Source organism: Diadema setosum, chromosome 22 (genome assembly GCF_964275005.1).
Source record: "Diadema setosum chromosome 22, eeDiaSeto1, whole genome shotgun sequence".
NCBI lineage: Eukaryota > Metazoa > Echinodermata > Echinoidea > Diadematoida > Diadematidae > Diadema > Diadema setosum.
In genome coordinates, this window is record NC_092706.1 from 20,050,635 (window position 1) to 20,073,290 (window position 22,656).

At 39.2% G+C, this 22,656-nt stretch overlaps 1 pseudogene; it reads right to left on the bottom strand.

Moving 5' to 3' along the window:
• Positions 1-5,938: 5,938 nt before the first annotated feature.
• Positions 5,939-15,363, bottom strand: LOC140245194 (uncharacterized; annotated as a pseudogene).
• Positions 15,364-22,656: the final 7,293 nt, after the last annotated feature.

A 22,656-nucleotide genomic window follows, 5' to 3' on the forward strand; every position in this document is an offset into this window, starting at 1 on the left:
ACAGTCAGGTAAAGGGCGACTCACTGTACCAGATTCAGCAGTGGTAGAGTTCAATGAGACACCATGATCGGTCTCCCTCAGACGCATCAGCTGCCCGTCGTTCGAGTGGTCATTTAACTGGTTTGAGGCATGCGAAGGCCTGCATCTTCTGAACATAGAGATAAGGGAAGTTGATATTGAATAATCAAATGGATATCAGAATCGACAGAACTATATCAAAAAAAAAAAAATATTTCATCATTTTTTCAGCAAAGGTTTCCAGTGTAAAACGCCTTTTTATTTGGAAAGGAGTGAAGTTCCTAAATACATTTCTTTTGCTTGTCTGGTGTACAATGTTATTTATTTCATGAGGCAATTCGAGGCAGAAAATGTTCATTGGAATACGCTTTAAAGACTTACACAAATATATACAAGCAAATCGTTTTCATGTACATTCCGTGTACAATGCGCTAACAATTATCTTCGTACTCACGTGTCCTTCAAAAATACGATTTAAATGTTTAACAATACACATAATTGTATTCATATCAGAATCCTCTCAGCGACCTATGCTACATGTAGTACTAGTATACTATCAGTGTGATGCTGAAAATATATGTTTTGTTTGGATATAAAAGTAAAAAAAAAAGAAATGAATGAATGATTGATTGAACCTCCTATCCGAAATATGAAGAAGTGTTATTGTTGGTGGATCTATGTATGCATGATTTTTATTAAAGTTGTCTCTGACTCACCTTTTTTGTAGTTGATTGAACAAGTTAATGAGTATTGATGATGCAATAATGACACACAGAAGTGTTCCTAGGACTGAAAGAGGTCCTGAAAAACCTGAAAGAAAAAAAAAGCCCCACAATAATAAACAAATTCAATTCGAGATATCACGAATTCACATTCTTGATATCAAGAAATACATTTTGTGATATCACGAATTCCAATTTGTGATATCATTAATTTACATACGATTTCGGCTCATATCTTTCGGAAAAAAATCATTTGATTTCGATCGTTAGTTTTGCGCAGAAAACCACTGTGAATTCAAGCGTTAGTTGAGCGCAGAAATACTCGGGGAATTCGAGCGTTTATAGTTTTGTGCTAAAAAGCAACTGTGATTTTGAGCGTTATAGTTGAGCGCAAAAATACACAGGGAATTCGAGCGTCAGTTCAGTGCAGAAAACCAATGGGAATTCCAGCGTTAGTTGAGCACAGAAATATACAGGGAATTCGAGCATTAGTTTTTCGCTGAAATTCATCTGTGAATTCGAGCGTTAGTTGAGCGCAGAAATACTCGGGGAATTCGAGTGTTAGTCTGGTGCTGAAAAGCAACTGTGAGTTCGAGCGTTAGCTGAGCGCAGAAACACTCGGGGAATTCGGGCGTTTGTCTTGTGCTGGAAAGCAACTGTGAGTTCGAGCGTTAGTTGAGCGCAGAAGTACACAGGGAATTCGAGCGTCAGTTTAGTGCAGAAAACCGATGGGAATTCGAGCGTTAGTTGAGCGCAGAAATATACAGGAATTCGAGCATTAGTTTTTTGCTGAAATTCAACTGTCCACCACTATCCAACTCGCCAGAGTGACGCTTATCACCTTCCACGAACTCGAACAGTTTTCGCTAAAAACACAATTATGTATACAGGTCCTAAAAATTGGAATGATCTCCCAACAGAGGTTAAAAGCTGTCTGTCATTATCATCCTTTAAGCGTAAACTCAGACAGCATGTATTGAATAGCTACAACACACAAGTGCACTAAAATTCCTTTTTATTATGCTGATGGCTGCTCTGTTATACTACTCGGTTGTTGCCATGTGAACAGACTCATGCATATACATTTTAGTTGCATGCTCTCTCAAATTCCTTCCCATCGGTGTTTTTCCTTCCACAGTCTAGTAAGACCTTGGTCGTGTCGCATAGTTTCCCCTCCTTTCTTTCTTTCCTTTCTTTTATGCATCATTGCAGCTGGCTGGTATATCACATATAGGAATTGCAATTGATTGATGTTCTCCATTTTTCAAATCTTTCCCCGTGTCTATGGAAGCCGGAATGTTTAAACCCTAATAGTACTTCAGTATTCACGTCATTATCACTCCCATGTCTAAATTGCTATTAGAGCAACTGCTATAGTGTGCAGCATGTGGTTACTTGTTCTCATTTTATCACACACATAAATGCATGTGAGAAGAATCTTCTGAGCCCCGAGTAATAGTCATTCTCTTTTGTTTATCCTTACTTTTGGTCTTAATTGTACCCGTGCTCCTCATCCTGTTCCCCTTACTAGGCTTTTGTTGGGACCTACACTCAACAAGCTTTGCTTTTTAGTAGGTTCCATTGTATTTCTCTTCGCATCTTTTACTTTGATTGAAAATGACACATCGACCGTTATGTATTACTTTTGTATTCCTATTTCTTCCTTTATATATCCAAGCTGGACATTCTGTATTATATTTTGTTATATACCATGCATTTTCCATCGAGAAATACGAAAATAAATTGAAATTGAAACTGTGAATTCGAGCGTTAGTTGAGCGCAGAAATACTCGAAGAATTCGTGCGTTAGTCTTGTGCTGAAAAGCAACTGTGAGTTCGAGCGTTAGCTGAGCGCAGAAATACTCGGGGAATTGGAGCGTCAGTTCAGTGCAGAAAACCGATGGAATTCGAGCGTTAGTTGAGCGCAGAAATACTCGGGGAATTCGAGCATTAGTTTTGCGCTGAATTTTAACCGTGAATTCGAGCGTTAGTTGAGCGCAGAAATACAACGGGAATTCGAGCATTAGTTTTGCGCTGAAATTCAACAGTGAATTCGAGCGTTAGTTGAGCGGAGAAACACTCGGGGAATTCGAGCGTTAGTCTTGTGCTGAAAAGCAACTGTGAGTTCGAGCGTTAGCTGAGCGCAAAAATACACAGGGAATTCGAGCGTCAGTTCAGTGCAGAAAACCAATGGGAATTCGAGCGTTAGTTGAGCGCAGAAATATAGGCCTACAGGGAATTCGAGCATTAGTTCAACTGTGAATTCGAGCGTTAGTTGAGCGCAGAAATACACATGGAATTCGAGCATTAGTTTTGCGCTGAAATTCAACTGTGAATTCGAGCGTTAGTTGAGCGCAGAAATACACTGTGAATTCAAGTGTTAGTTTAGCGCAGAAGTTCCGATGGAATTTCAGGTGTTATCTTTACATAGTATATAACGACAGTTATTCTGAAACGAAAAAAAAAAAAAAAAAAAAAACTAAATGAAGAGGTTTGGCAACCCGTCTTTCATTGAAAGTGATTGGAATTAGTTCGAGAGGAATCAATAAAAATAGATCGTTTAGAATTGTGCTGAAAAGCAACTGTGAGTTCGAGGGTTAGTTGAGCGCAAAAATACACGGGAATTCGAGCGTCAGTTCAGTGCAGAAAACCAATGGGAATTCGAGCGTTAGTTGAGCGCAGAAATATAGGCCTACAGGGAATTCGAGCATTAGTTTTTTTCACTGAAATTCAACTGTGAATTCGAGCGTTAGTTGAGCGCAGAAATTCAACTGTGAATTCGAGCGTTAGTTGAGCGCAGAAAAACACTGTGAATTCGAGTGTTAGTTTAGCGCAGAAGTTCCGATGGAATTTCAGGTGTTATCTTTACATAGTATATGACGATAGTTAACGAAAAAAAAAAACAAACAAAATAAATGAAGAGGTTTGGCAACCCGTCTTTCATTGAAAGTGATTGGAATTAGTTCGAGAGGAATCGATAAAAATAGATCGTTTAGCAACATATCTAAAATTCCATTATAATGTTGTCAATTGCTTCAAAGTCACACCCTCACACATACACAAATATATATATGAATAAATAAATAAATAAATAAATAAATAAATAATATATATATATATATATATATATATATATATATATATAATTATAGATATAGACATATAGATACATATTTTTCCACTTCTTGCCACTAATTTGGCAGAGACTGGTTGACTTCAAAATACAACTTTTGTTTGCGTTTCTCTTAACTCTATGAAAGATACTCTCTCCCGGCCTACCCGTGTTACTCCTCCAAGTTAATAACAGAAATTTCTCATTGCGCAGATTGTAAAGTCCTTTGTTCCACTAACTTCTTCTCACGACAATTTCTATCTGTTTAATTTTTTTGCCCTGCATACTGCTGCACCAAATTCCTCAGAAGATCTGGATATCTTTACTCTACTTCCTCTGGTCTGAAGACTTTTGGGCTTGTGCATTCCAGTTTCTCCCCGGTGATGGTTCTTGAATATACTTGCTATAACAGGCACACTTTAAATTATTTTTTATAAAAATCATAAACATATTGGGGCAGGCAAATTGTATACCCAACGCTATTGGTCTTAATGGATACACCCCGGCCATTGTTCTGGGGAAGTGATTTTTAAGGAGTGAGAAAATGTGTTTAGGAGAAACATGTTACGTTATGTGACCACAAGCCGACACCAGTGGTGGACATTTGGCAGGTTTACGGCTCCCTCTCCGCACCCACAGTCTCTCGCTGCTGACATACACAGACCAGAGGGGTGATTGCCCTCGATCGGGCCTTCGCGTAACAAACGCATGGTATGTTTTTTTTTTTTTTTTTTTTTTTTTTTTTTACAAAAAACATACACATACAGCCACACAATATCACAGATTTGGTGGAAGAGTCATATTGTATGGGGGACTACACATGAAAAATGTATCATAATTAACAGTAACGTAGTAATAGACGACAATTTGAGGACCGGAACAATGAATTAAATGTAGGCCCTAAGTGAACATAGTATCATTGAATTCATGATATGTTGCAAAACAATTGATTTGTATCAATAGTTCATCGAATATAATATACCTTGATGATCATTTAGGGAATGATGGATGTGTAAATCTCTCATATATCCCTATATTTATTTGTATTTTGAATAATATTCTATAAAGGTATAATAGTAGGGCCTAGTATACATTACAAAATTAATGTTCCAATTCCCTGTGTATTTCTTCGCTAAACAAACGCTCCAATTCACAGTTGACTTCCAGCGCAAAATTAATGCTCGAATTCATAGCGATTTTTTTTTTTTTGCACTGAATTTACGTTCGAATTCAATGTGTATTTCAACGCTCAACTAACGCTCGAATTCACATTTGAATTTCAGCGTAAAACTAACGTTCGAATTCCCTGTGAATTACTGATATCACATTTTCGAATTTGTGATATCAATAATTCAATTTGTGATATCACAAAATGGAATTGTTGATGTCAGAATTTCGCATTTTTATCAGGAGTTTTTTTTTATATCACCAATTCAAATTAGTGATATCTCAGATTTTTTTTTCGTGATGTCACAAATTCGAATTTCTGATATCAAAAATTCAGTTTGTGATATCACGAATTACCATTGGTTTTTCTCATGAAACCTATTTTTGATATCAAGAATTCTAATTTCTGATAACACAAATTCATTCAGTGATATCACAAATTGAATTTTTGATATCACCAATTCGACTTTGTGATATAACAAATTGAATTTGTGATATCAAGAATGGATTTTGTGACATCACAAATTCCAATTCTTGCTATCACAAATTGCGTTCATGTGCTACCCTTACGGGAATTTTTGATATCACAAATTTCATTCTTGATATCACAAATTGAATTTTTAGTATCAGAAATTTGATTTTTTTGATATCACAAAATGGAATTCGTGATATCAGAAATTAACTTTAATTGTAAAAAAAGCTTGCCATACGGACCATCCACGTTTCCCAACGCAACCAAACCTTTAATTTACTTCAATATAGGTTGAAAAATTGGATACATCAAACACGTACCAAAGTGGGATCATTTCATTGTGCACTTTGCTCGTGCGTCATTCATATATCCTTTATCCTTCTCTAAAGCATAAACAAGTTGTTATAAAAGAGACCTGCACACCGTGATATGCCGTAGGATGCCTTTCTACAACGTACCGTCTCTCACACACGACGGGACTGAAGCATTCCAAACCGGGAAATAAGTTGACCAACCATGTAGTCCCACACACTGTCGTGTCGGGCTGCCACGAATGACGTAACCTTTTACACAATTGAGTGTTAATCTGGTCCCAAAGTCCGTTTTATTGGAGTCCCAGTAACCATGATACACTTGACCAGGATCATCACAAGACCCTTGTGGACCTATGAAATGAAATAGGGGACAAGAATTTCGGGAATCATGAGGAAAATAATTACACTTTCAGTTTTTCCACTTTTCTATGGAATCGCACGAACATGTTAGCAATGTCAAGATGTTAGGGTTTCACAAATATGCAATGGACAGAAAAAAAAAAAAAACTCTGCTGAAAATAGGCCATTTCTCCGAAGCATTTTCTTTCGACCGATTACTGCACAGGTGGTATCATTGACAAGAACTTATATGTGACTGTGCACCTCAAAACGAACAAAAAGTCGCACACAGTGATTTTGCGTGAGGACTGAAAATAAGTGAAATGGGTCAACCTAGCCGAACTTGACTTTTTTATATTTTCTGAAAGAGCAGGTCTTCTTTTACATTATGCTAAAATTTGGTATCATAAAACGGTCAGGAAAGTGTGTTTTTTATCAGTTTATCTCGAACATTTTTGGTAGAATAGTGTGATTAGGTGTGTCTTTAGAATCTCTTTTTCATTTCTGAAAAACCTTGTCCACACTCTTCACTTTCAACTCTAATAACTATTGAAAGGATAGTGCTACTGCTTTGAAAGTTGGCATAGATTATGGACAGAATGTGTTAATGAGGCAGGCTTAATTTCAATTTAATCTGGTAATCCCTTCATTGTTGTTACTCTGGTGGTTTACTTCCTGTTTTTTGTCCCATTCATCGCACAGCCAGCACGGTTTGGTAAAGATTAAGCGCTTGAATAGACACTGTACTTCAGAGCCTCTTTTCTCAGTTCACACTATTCCTGAGTTTGTGCTTTCTTTCCAATATTTAGATAGGTTAGGAGAGTCCAGTTGATTTGAGTTATACATCATTTTAAAGCTTAAAGTCTGCTCTTTCAGAATATGGTCTTAACTAAAAATTCATGTCTGGCGACTTTTTATTTGTTTTGAGGTGCAGGGTCACATATTATAAAGTGACTTTTTAAGTCACCCATCAGTTGAATGAAAAGAGCTAAAAATTCCTATGTTATTGCGATTCTCATACATGAGCATTATGTATGCCAAAGTCTTTTCCCCAATGCGATTTCTAACCTACTAAAGTTAGAGAATCAAAATGAAACGACACATCAAACCAATTTATTATTTGTACCTAAATAAGCGTTATAACTTGATTCAGCTAACTTCCACAATGTTGATTCTGCTGGACATCATTTCTTTTTTTCTGAGTAAGTTTGATCATAATGTGTTCAATCAGAGACTCTTTCGTCAGTTGCAACTGATAAGTGTTGTTATTTCTCAGTGCAAACGCCACAAAATGTTCATGGCGAAAAACTGCTCAACAAAATGAATTGTCTGAGAATTTATAAGAAAACGATCATAAAAGAATTTGATATTTGACTGCCCACATTCTCAATTCCGTGAGACTTCTGAAAATGTTTGCTTCTACACAGTTCGGCATTACGACGCGGCATTGCCTGTGTGAATATTTCATATTCTTAAATCTTGACTGCAGTTAAACTAATTTTCCAATGGCTACATATATTCCAGGTTAATGTCTTCTGTGGCGTCTCTTTAAGTTGGTTAATAGCATTACATAAGAGCAGTGCCCGTGGCACTGTTGGTGTATTTTTACTTCACGTATTTGAACTCAAGTAAATATTGCGAAACATGATGTTGTTCACGCTTTATCTTACCTCTGCATTTTAGTCTGACAGTCTGTTCAAAAGAACACCTTCTCGATGCAAGTGTACAATCCATTAAACGTCGTTTACCTGTAAAATGAATTTTGATAATCATTTACTATAATCTGAAATGTATTATAAATCATTAATTGTTTTCTTAAGACTATCAAAGAAATCGACTGGATAGAATGATTACTGTACTAACCTTCTCTTTAGAATTACCCCGTATCAATAGTACCCGACCGAACAGATTTATCATCAGTGTTTATAGGCATTGTTTTTATACCATTTGCGAAACAAAAACCCCCCATTAGTGTTTCAAAATAGTTCTAAAATGTGAGTATGGGATTGAAACCACCAATGTTAAATTTTGATTCAAGAGAATCAGGGGTAATTATTCTTTAACATACAAAATATGAACAGTAGTTATGATATAAATGTTTCTAGACTAAACCGTCTGTAGTAATGATCTATTGAGATAAACAGGGATATCTCCTTTTATCTCAGGCTTTATAGCAAAATCTTTATGTAGTAGGATGTTTTGTGACACATCTAACCTATATGCATGAATCAAAGGGGATATCTATAACATTTGTAAAGCACTGCAGAAACTTTTACCACATGTTTCCCTCTGTTCGTGGATGAAAATACATGAATTTAAAGTCATGACATTGACATCTCCCTGGCCTCAATTTAGGGATATCTCGTTTTTAAAGGCACAACTGGCCATTTCCAGATGAAACACAAACCCAGGTTTAGTGATTCAAAGTAGTTGTAAATGTGAGTTAGGTATAGAAACAACTAATGTATAATCAATGTTAAGCATTGTTGAATTAGAAAACATGAACAATAGTTTTTTTTTTTTTCACTGTTTCAAGAATAAACCGTATACAGTTCTGGTTTATTAAAAAGGAAATATTGGTATCTCCTTATATTCTAGGCTTTATTACCAAAATTGTTTATATATGGTAGGATGCTTTGGAATACAATCGATCTGAAAACTGAAAATTTTGAAATCACTGTTTACAATGTTAAGCAGATATTAAGCAAGCCTATTCGATGCCAAATGATTCCTTCTAATATTCAGTATCAATATTGTAAATCAGCATATGGACTTGCACAATCCTGCAGTCACCTTCTGGACATGACATCCATTGATTCTTGTTTTCTCCTGTTGCTGTACTGGGCAAAGTTTGAGCCGTAAAGTCTTCTGCAGCTGGGAAGCCAAGCTCTCCGCACACCAGCTCAGCAGCTTTGGTTGTAAAGTTATCGAAGCACACGTATGTTTCTGGTTCAAGTATTACTAGGCCTTCTAGGGGAGATCGTCCGTCAATCAGCTTCACAGTTGGTATTCCTCGAAAAGAAAAATTAATTAACAACGATGGACAGGTATGCTTTTGTTAAGATTGAAAAATAGATTGTTGAATTATAGTAGAGATGGAGGAATGATGGCCTTTGGTTTTTCAAATGACATCATAATATTCCTCGATGTGAAATGCACAACAACACCCATCAGCAAATCCACGCACGCACCAAACCACCGACACCTTAATAGGCCTAAAATACAAGCGGGTTTTTTTTTCTCTTTGTTTGTTTGTTTGTTTGTTTTTTTTGGGGGGGGGGGCGGTATTCATTTCTGATGGATGGCACATAAACGTGATGCAGGTACACTGTTGCCCTGTTTTCATCTTTGATGAGTAGAAAGGTTAACAATTTCAGTTGAATCTAACACGATGGAGTGCTTTCGAACACCCTAATTAGATTTTTTTAAAACCTTTCTATGCATTTGCACAAACGCAACAGCATTTTCCTTTAGCTAAGTCGCAATATTCAATTCAATTCAATTCAAACTTTATTTTCACTTTTTTTTTTCCAACAGAATGTACAAGAAACAATATGAGTTTGACATGGAAGTAACAAAATATACATAACCAGACAGGATTAACAACATGTTCATGTCTACATGATCAGTACAAAAAAGATACATACACTGTATATACACTCACTCAAAAGACTATGCTTGTATTATGTGGGTACCTCTGAGGGAAAGGGGGAAATAAGGGGGTGAAAAGCTTACAACTACAAAAACTGCGGGAAACTAGGAAAGTCGGGAATAGAGAAAAAGAAAGAAAGCAAAAGTGTGAAAAGAAGGAACAAAAAACAGGGAAAAGAGGGAGAGAGAGAATCTATATCACCCCAACTAAAAAAGAGAGTGGGTCATGTTTCGGTCTTTCATGTCCTTCACTTAGGATTTATTTATATTTCCTTTATTTATGATTGTTTCATGAAAAAAAAAAATTACCATCCATCTAATAAAAAAAATCACGAGTGATAGCGAAATGTATTCATATGAAGAATCATTATTCATCATTGTCCATAAACATCATGAACACTTACCTTCGTAACACTCCATCCTCATCTTGAAGTTCACTGGGAAGATATGTATAAACCATATTTGTAGCTGAATCTTATGGGTCAGTGATATAACAGGGGAACTCTGGTTATGATTCAAAATCACAGTCAGAGACGATTTGTTAGCTATGTCATCCACTACATAAAATTCCACCACCTTGTTGTTGATGGATTTTATTTCAGTCAGAATTCGGCGTCCTCGAGGTGCCTCCACAACCCAAGTATCACGGTTGAAGACGCAGTCGGCGTCACACCATATCTCGAACTCTAATGGTCTCCCCAAACAGGTGAGATTAAAATCTGTGGCATGAAAGATAATGATCAATAAGAGTTATTTTGCAGTAAATTGTTTCAACTCCTGTCGGAAGAGTCGGATTAAACATCCTTTGAGGAGTTCTGGAAGTCGATCTGTTCAGTTCAGCAACTTTCGTTCTGAAGGAAAGAATAGTATCTTTAATGGTGTAGTCCTTCACTGTTTTAAAGTATTAATGATAAAGAAAATGCCTCCATATGATTCATTTTTTAGTGAATTCTAAAAAAAAAAACAACAACTGCCAATTAATACACAAAATCCCAATTATTCAAATATGAGATCTATACCAAGTACTGTCGATGTATTCATAAAAATTCAGATGACGCTCACATGATTTTGGGTAGACAATCCCCTTCGGTACACAAGCATGCACATGAAGAGATTTTAAAAGACTCTATAATGCACTATTGAACATAATACAGATACTCACATTTTGTATTGCCTTTAGACCACGAGAAAATGGGAGAAACGAGGATGAAAGCTGCGAACAACCAGACTGAGAAGGACATTCTTTCTCAACCCGATCGCGATACTTATCATTATCGATACTGTACAATTTATAATTACACATGGGTATTGAAAACACCGTCTCAAATGTGAACGGATCCAGAGTTTCCACACCTACCCACACTGTAGCAGTTAAATGAATTTAAAATGTATATGTAAGTAAACTGTGCAGCACGTTGTGATTGAGATTTACAGTGGACTCCTTCGTGTTCTCCAGGACGACTGAAAGGTCAACTTGGGAGATGTCGTCGGAGAGTAATGTTGGAGTGTATGAGGCAAGATTGATCAACTCCCGCAACACCCTGTGTGTGTGTGTGTGTGTGTGTGTGTATGTGTGTGTGTCTGTCTGTCTGTGTGTGAATATAAATAACCCATAACGTGTGCAAACAGAATTACACTATGTTATCTCTCATGGAATCTCCAAGGTACCTATAAGAATAGCGGGGACCTAATAACCACTGGAGAATTATAATCAATCATTCCATTGGCATGAGTAAAACGTCAAATTGTCTCAATACCTTTTATCATGATATTTATTAAGCTTAATTGCTTTCATATCTCCTACCACTGTTAATCAGACATGCACTTCATCGGTTAAAGTATCCCAGTGATCCCCAAGGTGTGATAAATATCATTGTTAGCTTGAGTTTTAAACAATTACCGAAAGGACGGTAGACACGCGGTTGGCAGCGATGAGGCGAAGAGGGTTGGTTGGGCATGGCTGATTCCCCTACTCCTTACCCCCAGGGTCTCCTTATAAGCTATCTGTGCGCACATGATTAATCAGATATGGTAGACAGTTATGCTCTTTCAGAATATACAACCAACGACTATGTCCCATTGGTATGAGCTAAAATAAAAAAAAATATGATTACATCGCTATACGTGTTGGCAGAGCACCGAGATTTTATATCAGAAGCACAGAATGATTCCATGTATTCGCTGAGCTTTCGAGGTATGCAGTCATTCGTCACTGAATGCTGTCGTCTCAAGTGGCTAGTAGTTGGCGCAGTTCATGATATAATTTTGTATTCACATACATATTAAAGTACATAATTGCGGGTTTTTTTTTTCTCTGATATTGCCAAAGCACTTCATTAAAACATTGTGAACGCCAGCAATCATAAAATATCTTGAGAAACTTGGCTTTGAAATGGAGAGGTAAACAAGAGGGAAGGAAATTGGTGATTTGTATCAACTGAACACGCAAACGGGACATACTTTATCAAAGACATTCTTCATGTTTAGATATCTATGACAATGAGTTTTCTGGCTCTTGAAATATAGACAGGAATGAAAATGAAATGATTTTATGTATTTTGTAATCTCCAGTAAAGCATCTGTGTTTACATTTCCTTTGGCTTATACAAGGTACAGCCTTGAACATATGTCAATATAAAGCTTTGTTGATTATGCTCTTTATGTGATTTTTGATGCTTGACATTGTCCCTCATTACTTCATTATCCAACGTAGATGTTTCAAAGCATACAGAATATTCTGGGACAGAATATTAATATATACTCTAATATTATTGCTTATTTGTTGATGGATTGATTTCTATATCATAGATATCACCAGTTAGTATTTTTTTTTGATTTGTCTGTAAATTGAATAAATGAAACAGAAACATTTCACTACTCAGGATGTGTAATGACAACCAAAGAGACATAACACACCATATTGAGCATAAACAGCCTTTTGGACCTTTAAGTGTAAACATATTTGATGTAAGTGTGTGAAGCTTCTCGGAACCAATAAACTATCCTTTCAAGTGCAGCTATCATTTGAAACAAGTGTGTGTGTGTGTGTGTGTGTGTGTGGGTGTGGGTGTATGCCTGTTTCTGTTTTTGTGGGTGTGTGTTTGTTTTAAAGGGATGGTACAGTTCCAGTTGAGATGCGGTTTCAGATTTCCAAAGTTGTTTTCTTTTAATGATACCTTGAGATAATTACCACATAATGAAAATCCTCTTATGAAGTAATAAATGAGCATATAATTCTAAGAGGAATTCAAACAAAGTTTAGTCGAAAATTGGTTTTAAAATGACTGAGATATCTAAAAACAAACAAACTACCCTAATAAAAGGTGGGATTCATCTTTTATTGGGTTGCTTTGTGTTAGATATGTCAGCCATTTCCAAACAATTTTCATCTAAGCTTTGAATTCCTCTTCAAATTGTATGTGGTTTCTGATTATGTCGCAAAAAGTTTAAAGCTGAATTCCACCTCAACCAACACTGTACCATAATTTTAATGCACTTATTGCACCTCACATTGTAATGGGAGAGAACTGCTCAAAAGAAAATGTTCGCTTGTTTTAATTACGAAAACGTGTGTACGAATAAACACTAATTATTACATCATGCTAATACTCCTCAACTCTTCTCTTCTATTCATTTTCAACTACATCCAATGCACTGAAGGTCAAAATTGCTATTCTATGTTTTTTTTCCAGTACTTACTTCCTCTTAAACTTCTGTCCAAAACCCTTACACTTTTTATAGATCCATTTCAAAAGATCTTACAAAAAATTATGTATTACTATCCCCATAAAGGACTTATTTACATCCTCTAAAATTGATGTTCTAAAAAGTTTTTTTTTTTTTGGGGGGGGGGTATGGATAAATGACCAAATGAAATACAAACAATACGGTCATGTTGTCTATTTTCGATGTAAGGATGGGTGTTGCCATGAAAAACTTCCTGTCCTGCCTCTTGAAACATGATAATCATACACACATGCACGACACACCGTAACACAGAACGTTGCTTTTGCTTTCGCATCTCGGCTTCTCATATCATCGATTTGGAACTTTGGAACTATACGAGGCAGTAGTGTTTGTAAAATTCGTGTTATTATTTTTAGTGCGGTTTGCCGCCGATGGGGTACTGCAAGGTATGCGCATGAGAATATCGTAAAAAAATTACTTTTAAGTCATGAAGTTTTAACTTAGTATGTAGTGACAACAGAAGAATGACACCAATGGACGTCCCTGTATATTATCAGTCCTTTTAAATTTTCGGGTCTCAGTCTCTCCTCCAGATCTACAATAGACATCATAGTACACGATAAAAAATTGAAAATGCAGTAGACAATGATATGGTATATGAGCATAAATTCTGGATGAGAACAACGCATACACAACAAATTATACACTCACACATTTTTGGCGGCCCGATCCAAAATCATGCATATTTTTTTCCTGCTTTCATACACATTCTGTGCTGCGCTGTGCAGAGAAACAGACTTTAGAATGTAGTCATGAGCAAAGATTAACTTCATTCTACTGAAGATTAAAAATGTTCGTATGACACAATGAGAGCGACTATTTCACAGCGAATATGATTTGCCTAATATTAGACATCATTGCGAATGCTTATAAAACACGGCCTCAATTTCAATATCGCCTTTTTTTTGGGGGGGGGGGGACAAGGAGAGATCACCTTGTCTTTGCATCAACTTTAGTAGATGCAATCACAAATACAAGCATATAAAAACGACTGCGTTTAAATATCACTTCCTGTTCGTATTTCACGGTACTCTTAATAATCGGAAGACAGCAACATGCATTTCTGGAATATTCTTACCTAGGCACAATACATTTCATTTCTTAAAAAATAATATGTTACTAAAGCCGAGGGTTGAATTTACTTAAAGGAAAGCTTACTGAAACTTGATTTGCGCAAAATGCATGCATCATCCTTTAAAAAAAAAAAAAAAAATCGGCTATAGGTACTTAGTCGATAATAAATTTTATCGTACTTTAGTGCGATATAAATGGTTTACGTTGTCGGTGACAGCGGTTGTGCGCGGCGACCTCCTTTGATTTAACCGCTGAGCGGCAGCTAGTTATATCAAGAGCTTGCCGGCATTTTTCTTAGAGGTTGCCGCGCGTTCCTCATGTGTTAATAGCGCGGTGTGAAAGAGCGCGCATATTTACTTGTAGCCTATACTTAGCAATGCAGATTAGCGAAGAATAGGCAAATTCCCACGGTTGACGTTCACATGCACATTTTGCCTGCCGATTTGATGGTGGATGGTTGTGTTCGCTATTAGCTCTCGCAATTTTATTAAATCGTTAGGCATTAACACTTTAATTACGTTGAATTTCCGACTATACGTGTTTACTGTGATACTGAGCGTCGACTATGCCGAAGGCAAGGCAAAAGACGAAGGGGGCTACGCCTCGTAGGTCTCGAAGAGGGGTGGCACCCACTCCCGGATTGTCAAGTGATGCAGCACCTGGACCGTCTCGGCCGTCGGTTCTGCCCATTCCCGGAACGTCCAGCGATGCATCAGCTGGCGCGCCTGGGCCGTCGGTTCTGCCCATCCCCTAACTGTCTACCAGTGCAGCAACGGAGGAACCTGGGCCGTCGGTCGTGACTACCCCCGGCATCTTGGGTGAGTGTAGGCCTACTTCTCAACCTTGGCCAGTAGTCTGCGTGGCCCCAGATAGTGATATTGATAGGGGCATTGTCGAATTGAGTGCCGGCCCTGGCATGGCTCAGCAAAGGCCGGGTAACGCTCCGCAATTGTGCGCTATGCCTCGGGAGGCGCTTGGGTCAACTATAAGCCGCGCGTTGCAGGTGAAAATCTGGAACAGCGAATATGTGGAAATGGGAGCATTGCTCAAGAATACCACAGTTTCGGAGAGCAATGCTCCCATGGTTTTGGCCTTATCGGGGTCTACTTTCCAGTTGCAACCTCAGCGAAATGTACCGCGCATAACATCGATTGAACAGTGGACGAGTGCCTTTTTGGTTTATGCATCAGTGTTTGTTGAGAAACACTTGGCTCGCGCGTCGGAAATGTTCAAGTACATGGACATTGTCCGTACCGCGGCTCGGTTTGGCGGCTACGGCTGGCGTGCATATGATGTTCAGTTTCGCCTGAGGCAGGAGAGGGAGCCTACGCGTTCTTGGGCCGTCGTTGATATGGAGCTATGGCTCATGACGGCTGCGGCGCATTACGTGCCCTCCCCTTCCTCCTACAGCGGCCGAGCCTTAGGCAGGGGCAATTTTCGCCGCTTTGAGCAGTCAAAGCAGCTGCAAAGAGGTGGTGCGATGCGCAGTCAAGTCGCAGGGCACGCAGGGCGCGCTCCGGCAGGGGCCGCGCCGGGTTTGCGCTACTGCTACGCGTTCAATGGAGGCAGATGTATCCGTCGGCCTTGCCTGTACGCCCACCGATGCCAGCGTTGTGACCAGACCTCTCACGGCGCTTCCCAATGCACACTCAAAGACCGTCAGCCTGAGGAGTCGCGCACCAACTCCAATTAAACTGGGCCACATGATCCCCTTTCTCAAGAGTTATGATAAGGAAGAGGCACAGTTCTTATGCGATGGTTTTGAGAAGGGTTTTCGCCTAGGGTACATGGGTCCCAGAGTCACTGTTAAATCACGGAATTTGCAATCCGCTAAGGATAGGAAAGATGTTTTGGTAGACAAAATAATGCAAGAGGTAGATATGGGGAGAATTGCTGGCCCATTTGAATCTCCGCCGTTTGAGAATTTTCGGTGCTCACCCGTGGGTTTAGTTCCCAAGAAGACTCCTGGCGAGTTTCGTTTGATCCAACACCTTTCCGCCCCCAGGAATAATTCGGTAAATGGGCAAATAGACCCTCAAGATTGTTCGGTCACATACGCCACGTTTGATGATGCAATTTCGTTAGTGCAGGGAGCGGGTAGGGGCTCATGCATGGGGAAGGCGGACGTTAAGTCAGCTTTCCGCCTGTTGCCCGTTCATCCAGACGATTTTGACCTGCTAGGCATGTGTGTTGATGGCAAATTTTATTATGATAGATGCATGCCAATGGGCTGTTCCGTTTCATGTGCAGTATTCGAAAGATTCAGTTCGTTCCTTGAATATTGTTGCCGCAGAGTAGCTGTTTCCTCCGATACCTTACACTATTTAGATGACTTCTTCTTTGTAGGGAAGGCTGAGGACGAGTGTATGCATCTGCTTTGTAGTTTCAAGGGCGTATTTGAGCGTTTCGGGGTGCCAATTGCAGCGGAAAAGACTGAGGGCCCTGTTACCAAGATCACTTTCTTGGGATTAGAGATAGATTCGGTCGAGGGGCAGATTCGTGTCCCTCAAGACAAACTCTCATCCCTGCAGGCGTTAATACGTTCGGTTTTGCCTAAGGAAAAGGTAACACTAAGGAAACTGCAGTCAATCATTGGTAGTCTAAACTTTGTTTGCCGTGCGGTCGCACCTGGTCGTGCCTTTTTAAGGCGGCTGATTGATATGACTATCGGAGTCAAACAGCACCATCACAAGATTCGCATTACACGAGGAGCAAGGGCAGATCTGCTGGCATGGCTCCACTTCCTGTCTGAGTTTAATGGCAGAGTGTTGTTTGTGGAACCCCATATCTGGAACACACCCGATTTGCAGTTCTATACTGATGCTTCTGGTAGTATCGGTTTCGGAGTCTATTTCAGTGGTAAGTGGACGCAGGGTAGGTGGCCAGCAGGGGTTGGTACACCTAAGTATTGCATTGCCCTCCTCGAGTTCTTTCCCATAGTGGTGGGTTTACAATTGTGGGGTGCTGATTTGGCCAACAAGAGAGTGTTGCTGTGGTCGGATAACCAGACTGTCGTTACCATCGTTAATGCACAGACCTCCAAGTGTCCAATGATCATGTACCTAGTTCGTCAGTTAGTGATGATATGCTTGCAACATAACATTAGGTTTCGTTCTTGCTATGTTCCCGGGGCGCGCAATAATATTGCTGATGCTCTTTCTCTTTTTCAGAATGCCCGCTTTCGTCAACTTGCTCCGGACGCAGACCGGATGGCAGCTCCACTTCCACACCATCTGTGGACGATCTTCACCGAGAGTGGTCTGACTTGTTAATCGCTTCTCATGCCCGTAATACTCATGCGGTGTATCAGCAAGCTTGGAAATCCTTTCGTAAGTTTCTGTCCATTTATTTCCCGGGTCAGAATGCACCCTACTCATATGAACAGGTTGCGCTGTATATTTCTTTCTTATCGCTGCAGGGATATGCGGCTTCTACTATCATTACTTATGTAGCCGGTGTATCATCTCGTTTGAGGACAGAAGGGATGTTTGATGCTACTAAGCATTTTGTCATAAGTCGCTTGTTGGTTGGTTGTCGCCGTAGGCATTCTCGGGCTGATACGCGTTGTCCGATTACTATGTCCATTCTCACAAAGCTGTTGTCGGTTCTCTCTATAGTTTGTAACTCTTATGATGCCATTCTATTTAAGGCTTGTTTCTTGGTGGCCTTTTTCGGGTTCTTGCGGATCGGCGAGTTTACAGCTTATTCCCATGCAGCGTCCAGCATCAGTCTGGAAGCGCGAGACGTGACGGTGGATGGTATGGCTCCCAGGCGGCACATTCGGCTGCACATTCGCGCTTCAAAAACTGACCAACAGGGTCGGGGTTGTTACATTCTGATTCCTGAAGCTGTCAGCAGTCTATTATGTCCCGTTCATGCTGTTCTCGCGTATCTTGCTGTCAGGCCGAAGCTCGGCAGCGCCTTTTTCTGTCGTTTTGACGGAAATAGTGTGACCAGGCGGGAGTTCACTGCTAATTTGAGGAAGTGTTTGTCCTTTTTGGATCTTCCAGCATCACGTTTCGCCTCTCACTCGTTCCGGATAGGGGCTGCTACATCTGCAGCAATGGCTGGTTGCACTGCTGAGGAAATTAAGAAAATGGGTCGTTGGTCGTCTGATGTGCATAAGCGATATGTACGTACGAATATGTTACCTATGGTGTGAATTGTCATTGTATTCATATATGCCCATTTACATTGTCAACAGTTTGCTGTATTGTTCGACACATTTCATTGATTACTGTGTATAAGCTTGATGAGCAGTAATTGTCTTCAATAATATATGTAATTATATACTATAAGGAATCCCGAACGTAATTTCTTATTGTATATCCCAATTTCGGTGATCCATCAATGGGGGCAGGTCTCATTGAGTCATACTGATTATCGGGGGCTTTTAATTGCCTTTCATGCAATAGTAAAGTATTATCAAGTACATCGTATTCATATACTTGTTAATGGGCTTTATTGGACTATTTAACATGAATAAGAGGTCCCTACGAGTAATTTTTAGCTGTGAACAATAGGCTGCCGGAAGATCTCTTCGTTTTCAGTTGCAGGTTGCCAGCCACGCAGGATCCTGCTGGTGGGGGATTCCTTGATTCACTGGGTAGCCGTCCATGCAAGGTCTTCCGGGGAGCTAGACTTGGGGCTATCAGCGTCCGTCACCTGGAGAGGCCGCAGGGGGCTCCGCTTGGGTCAGCTCGTCGATCACGTCCGGCAAGTCCGCTCCCCTCTCCCAGAGTTGTGCCTGTCCCACATTCTAGTGCACGTGGGGACAATGATGTGGGTCGAGGCAGGAAGCGTGAATTGATGTTGCTCCTGAATTCGACGCTTAGTGGGCTGCATGATCTCCTTCCCAATGCACGACTCATCTGGTCCAACATTTTACCTCGCAGGGAATATTACCCGTATAGCGATGACGACCAGCCAAGGATTGACCGTACACGCCTCGCATTGAACAAGTGTGCCAGGTCCATATGCCGCAGAATGGGAGGCTACTTCGTGGAGCACCCGGAAATCAGGCATGAGCACGCAGCGCTCTTTCGCAGGGACGGAATTCACTTATCTCCAGACGGTAATGAACTATTCCTGCGCAGTCTTTCTTCGGGTTTGGCAAATATTGTCTAGATTTTGTATGGGGGTGATAGTATGGCTATTATAGTTTGTGTGTTAATATTGACAGTGTTTATTTCATGGTATCCCATAGTTCTAGACACGCGTGCAGGTGCATTTGGATCTCATCTGTCAGGTCCCATGATCCCCCCGCAAAGTATGTGTTTTGATAAAGAATGGTACATACACGGGTGAGAGCCTTGTTATTAGAGTTTCCCAGAGACATGAAGTTTGACTCCACCTTGTTATTGTGTTAGCCCTTTCTTAATAGTAAGTGTTATTGTGTTAGCTCCTAGCTCTTAATAGTAAGAACTGTTATTGTGTTAGCTCACTCTTAATAGTGTTGTAGTTGTATTTATTGCTCATCAGCATGATTGATTGGTTAAGCTTCATTATTGCCAGGTCATGTATGTGATTGTTATTCAGGAACATGTTATGCAACATAGGTGGTCAAGCTCCGCTATGGCCAGGTAACTGATTGTGATTGTTATTCAGTTCACATATATCTTACATAGCTACTGAAGCTCCATTATTGCCATTGCAAGTGATTGACGATTTTTTATTTTTTCCAATTTACATTTGATATTATGTAATATGATTAAGCTTCATTCTTCATTTGCCAAGTAATCAATGATAATGATAATGATGCAATTCACATGTGATCCTAAATGCTTTGTTAGGCTTCATTATTGCCAAGTAATTAACGCTGATTGGCATTATTCAATTCACAGATGATGTAAGGTACTTAGTTTTTTAAACTCCATCGCTGCCAAGTATTTGATTGTCAGTCAATTCGCATAAACTCATAGCTACGGGGTACTACAAAGATGGTTAAGCTTCATTATTGCCAAGGAATTGACTGTTGGATGGCATTATTCAGTTTACACATGGTATACATATACATTGTAGCTTACCATCTGGAATTGTATAAAAGGTTATAAAGGAAATAACGTATATCGAGTATGTTGACATGTCATATTTCATTTGATGTTTAATATGTAGACGTAAGCAGCACATTGCAATTGCTTCGATGATGGTAGAAAACTTAATGAGTTCACCCTTTTCTAGTGAACAAGAAATTTGCTATTCATTTAGTTTGTTTTGACAGGTTGCCATTACATAATAGCCATATTGTTTTGATTGGTCGTCAACTGGTTATTTGGGTGCCTTTGTGATTTTGCCAAGTAATTGATCGTCGTAATTATTCAGATCACATACCATAGATAGCTAGGCAGCAGAAAGGGTAAAAGGTGTTACCAGATATCCAGTATATTAGTATGTAATAAGTCGTTAATATATTATATATAATTAAGCCCATGCTCAGGGGCGGCGGGCTATGCCCGTGTGGCGGAAAATTGTCATTTTTTCGCCCCTTCGCATTATTTGCATTTGTGGCACACCACAGTAGATTGCCTCATGGGAAGGTTGACTTTTGGAAACATGATTTGATTATTCTATTTGGCCATTGTTTCTTTACAGCACCAAGTGGTTTACCAGGCAGTTAAGTCCTGATGGCGGATAACCTGTACTCGCTGGTCGTATTTCTGTTCGCTTGTGTTTATTAAAGGCAGGGAACATTAGTGCATTTTTAAGGCCGGGGGGGGGGGGGGGTTCGAACGCGTTATAACCTGTACTCACTGGTCGTGATGTTGTTCGCCTGTTTTTCATGCAGGGAACTCTATTGCATTTAATGGCCGGGGGGGGGGGGTTATATGTATATTCGATATAGCCTGTACTCGCTGGTCTAAGTAATACTGTTCGCCTGTTCAATGCAGGGACTCTATTACTCAATGGCCAGGGGGGGGGGGGGGGGGGCGGAAGTACTCGACTGTTGGATGCAGTGAATATCATGGTACGCACATGATGGTAATTCCATGTTGCGCATATGTATAGGTGCTGAAAGTTACAGGAAATAATTTTAAGAATGAAAAGATGATTTGGAAAAAATTTACCCGGGTCCTTCCCTGAGGGTAATCGTGGTAGTTTATATTCCGTACTTAAAATGAGTTAGGACAGTCATGCCAAGGATATGAGTATAACCTGGTTGTACCATGTGAAGTTTAAGTTGAAAATTGCTGATATTGTGAAGTTGATATGCATAAAGATATCCACCATTAAATCGTAGGTAAACGCACGAACATTGTTCTGTGTCATTTGTCACTGGAAACGTAAATGCATACAACAGACATTTTTCCTCCTTAATGAGTTACATATATACTTATATATATATATATATTTATATATAAAGTATATATGTAACCCATTGAGGAAAAATAAAAACAAGGGAGCGTAGATGCACCGCAAAGGGTTCAATTTTGAATACATGCATGTATTAAATAGACATATATATTATATACAATATTACATACAATATGTATATATATTATATATATTATATATCCTGCTGAAATAATGGAGATGTTCAAGCTTAAAGTACAGCACAGTGTTCAGAGTTGTTCAATCAAACACATACTCCTTAGCAATGCCAACACATACTCCTTAACAATGCCACCACCAATTCATTGTACATGCTGCTCATACTTCATGTTTGGCACACACTTTGCACAGAGAAATTAAAACATATCTGCATCACAGATGATTACATTTCATGTTTGTTTAATAAAGTCTTGGGATGATAAAAAACGAGGAAAATTAAAAACAAATTCCCCATTTTCGTACATTATCTAAGTACAGTTCATCATTTGGTACACACAAACTTGTCACTTTCATTTGTCAAGATGGATGCATTTCTGCATTCACACAAAAATGCATATGTATTAATTTCATAGGCTAGGTTTTCATCATTCAAAACAAAGAATTAAGTTAAATCAAGTTTTTGCATTATAATGTAATACATGTACAATTAAGAAAGTTAAATACAATACATGTACATAAAATATACTCATATAGTAATGGAATACAATGTAT